General features: G+C 47.9%; 1 non-coding gene across 1 annotated transcript; it reads left to right on the top strand.

The window, feature by feature from the left end:
* Positions 1 to 274: 274 nt before the first annotated feature.
* TRNAG-GCC (transfer RNA glycine (anticodon GCC)) lies at positions 275 to 345 on the top strand. Its single transcript has one exon. It is a non-coding gene; the product is annotated as a tRNA-Gly (tRNA).
* Positions 346 to 3871: the final 3526 nt, after the last annotated feature.

Here is a 3871-nt window from a genome sequence, read left to right as displayed (position 1 = left end):
AGTAATATCCCTCCCCTCCCCCCCCAAGACATCCTTCTCCTTTCAAGACATAGCAGATGAGGGTGCTGCTGTCCTCTGCTGTCCTGCCAGCAGCTGCATTCCCTCCACTGGGTGCCTCACCCCAGAGTTGGCTCAGCCCCTTGTGCTGACATGGCTGCCCAGCTGTTCCCCTTCCAACTGCTTGGGAGAAGGAGAGTATGAGCAACCAGACAGAGCACAAAGAAGAGTTTTATTCACCACTTAGCCAGGTGTTATGAAAATTTGCACAGCTGGAGCATTGGTGGTTCAGTGGTAGAATTCTCGCCTGCCACGCGGGAGGCCCGGGTTCGATTCCCGGCCAATGCAGGTTTAGTTTTTTCCCCCCCTTTCCCGGTCTGTGGGAAAAGAGCAGGGGGAGGTAGAAGCTGGGACACTGCAAACTTCAAACCAGAGGGTGCAGGATTCAGGGATCCTTACTCCCTCAGTTACTAGTGGACTCCTCTTCCTTTTGCATGGACCTTACGGGAGTTTTACCAGCTGTCCGGGCCCTGGTATCCAGTAACTTGTCTCTGTCCCACCTTGGCCTGAGCTCATGCTGGGCACCAGCTGGGGTGTGGTAGCCTCTGGCACCGATTGAGCAGGTGCCAAGCTTCCTCCTAATGTACTAGCTTGCCCCAGGGCTGTCTTAGCTAACTGACAGCCTTGAGCACCTGTCAGCATTCAAAATGTGGGCTTTTTATGTGAGTCAGGGAATTTTTCCCAACAACTGGGCCAGATTCCACTTTGCTGCTCTGCCACATTCATTCAACACATCCAGGCTTGTACTACTAGGAATACTTGCAGAAACTTCCCACGGTTGCTACCTTTGGTCTAGCTCCAAATACAATGGTCCAGTGTCAGGATCAGCCCTTGCCCCCTGCCCCTTTGTGGTGGACATGAACATAAAATGAGACCATGTCCCAAACTGCATATAGCCCATATAAATACCAAAACATTGGTCTATGGGGGGGTTGAGATTGACCTCTCTTCAGCATGGAGGTCTGTAAAAAAGGACTGAATATATAGGTGATTCATGTGAGCCTTTTGTCGCATGAGGTATGGAAAAGCATCAAGACCATCCAGAGCATTTATGTGCCAATGGATTTGCTTCCTAGCAGATACCAGAGTGACAGGTTCTTTTTTTCTCTGGATAAGCCCACTGGAGGAGTCCCAAGAAAAATGACAGAGACAGATACAGACTTCTTTTTGTTGTCAGGAAATGCTCATCCTTCAAAAACCTGCTTTTGAATTTGCTGACCCCCCGCACAGATGACTTTTGCAAGGAAAGAGGACTGCTAGTACCACTTCCTATAGGAGCCCACCCTGCCCTTATAGCCCTTGACCTGTCACCCTCAGGGAGGAGAGTGGGCATTGTCTCTGCCAAAGACAAGCAACCAGAGGTCTACCCCAGGTGGCAGCCTTTTCATAAGCAGCCTTCTCATAAGCCAGCTACTCATAAACCAGACCTGACCACAACCATTAAGTTGCAGTTAGGTCAGGGACAACTAAAAGGTTATTTAAACACTGGACACACTTCCTAAATGAGACAGCTACCCAAGGTTCAGTGCTACTAAGACATCTTCTACTAAGCTCATGGCCTCTTGTTCTGTCACTGAGACATACTAAGCAGGTTTGGGGCAGCACTTGAAAGGTGACCCCTGAGCCCATGTGATAGCTGATTTCTCTGTAATGTTTCTTTAGAATGGCCTAAGGGGAATGTTGACTTGTTGATGTGTTTTCTTGTCCTGAATGTATCAGGAATGTCACATGCAGAGTCCTTTGGTTCAGTGGGGAATCTTTGGATCAGAACTTGCCTAGGAACTCTGGCCCCAGGCCTAAGGGTTATGACTGTGGTTTGAGCACCTCATGGTCTCATTCCTCCCTGGAGGCTGAGTGCCTTGGCTTGACAGCATTTCCCATGAAGCACCACAGTCTCGCCTGTGGTTCAATAGTCCCCGTGTATGCTGGAACTCCCACATATACCTAGGAGCTACAGAAGAGAGATGTTTTCCAGTTGGGGAACCCAGGGAATGGGGTCAGGAGACCTCCAGTAGAGAGGTGCTAAGGTCCAGGTCTAGCCATCTCCAACTCCAGCAGTAGTGGAGTGGTTTGTAGATTCCTACAGCTGTGAAACAGAGCAGGTTGAGAGCCTCTTCTTGGGTTAGTGTTTTGGTCTCCAAACTACTGGTATAGGCATGTGTGGGGAGCAGCAGAAGCACAGAGCTCCAGTTCTCTGGGAGAGAAGAGCAGGGCTGGTAAAAGAAGAAAAGATGCTGAGTTACAAACTGGATGAGGCCATCTAGATGCTGGTTGGAATGAGGCAAAGCCCAGCGGTCCATCTTTGATCCACAGGAGTGAAGTTTGCTGGGTTTGTCTACCAGAAAAGTAATAATAGCTGCAGCAGGACCTTCTCTACCTTGAGGAAAGCCCAGAGCAACACCTGCCAGTAGAGGACTGCAGCTTTCTCCAGGATGAAGTGATCTGAGAGGCCAGGAGAAGCTCAGGATTCTAGCAGGCACCTTCTGAGCTGCAGTCTAATGTTTTCCCGATGGAGATTAAAAAAAAATTAAAAAAATGTTTCTGTATACCAAGCCAAATCAGCCAAAACAAATTCCAAATCTGTGAGTCAGTCCAGAACCATAAATGGTCCTACTACCAACAAACATCTTCCACCCCTATCTGGGGCTTCAGATGTTTCTAAAACCTTTGGTGGGCATCCTACTTGCAGGCCCAAGCCCAGAGACTTGGGGTTCAGATGCCCTTGAGTTTTGCTTGCCCTTGGCCATAAGGCCTCAGGAGCAAGCTAGGAAAGTCTTCCATTTCCATAAAGTGGGCATAAAGCCAAGGTTAACTACCAGGACCTATGTTAATACTATCCCATGCCAGCAGAGTGGTCTAGGAAGCCACCATGGTGATTATGGTATTTCCCCTGCCAGGCAAACATAGAACTACACTTGAGCTGAGCTGATAAGAGACCGAGATGATCTTTAAAAAAAAGTATATCTATATATATCTATATATGAGATTATATATATCTACACTCCGACTATTACTCCTAAGAAGAGGCCGAGATGATTTTTTAAAATATAAATTTGTATCTGAGGCCAAATTAGTCAAAACTAATTCCAAATCCAAGATTCTAGAACCACACCAGGTACTTCAGATGTTTCCAAAACCTTTGGCAGGCATCCTACATGCAGGCCCAACCCCAGAGGCTTGGGGTTCAGATGCCCCCGAGTTTTGCTTGCCCTTAGCCATAAGGCCCTTGGAGCAAACAAGGGAGAAGACTCCCATTTCCATAAACTGGGCTTAAAGCAGCTACACCTCGGCGGGTACTGAACCATGCCAGAAGAGTAGTTCTCCTGTGGTGCGGTTCAGGAAAACTGCCTTCATGGACACAGATGCATGGTATTTCCCCTGCCAGGTTAAGAAGCCACAACACTTGATCTGAGCCTTCAAGAGGCCGAGATGATTTATTTTTGTAAAAATATTTTATATATATATAAAAAGGTTATATATATATCTACACTTCGAGTATCACTCCACAAAGAAAACCTAACCCATTACAAAACCCGCACCTGTGCAGCTGTACAAAGGCCTGCTGGCCACACAAACCTGTTACAATATTTGCTTTGTGCGCTACACACAAAAGCAACTTCTGGCTGCTCTGACCTGGCAACTCTTTCCTTTCATTCCCACCCTGCTTGCAGGTTAACATACCCAGTTCACCTGTCATCTATGTCGTTGTCGCTCCAGCTCCCACTGGAGGACCTGCTGCTGCTGTTGCTGTCCTCAGTTCCGCTTGTCTCTTCCTCTTCCTCTCTGTCACCACCCAATTCTCCACTCAGGGGAC

Source organism: Alligator mississippiensis, chromosome 10 (genome assembly GCF_030867095.1).
Source record: "Alligator mississippiensis isolate rAllMis1 chromosome 10, rAllMis1, whole genome shotgun sequence".
Taxonomy (NCBI): Eukaryota; Metazoa; Chordata; order Crocodylia; family Alligatoridae; genus Alligator; species Alligator mississippiensis.
Note: the sequence above shows the minus strand (reverse complement) of the source record. Positions and strands in the feature narration are given on the sequence as shown.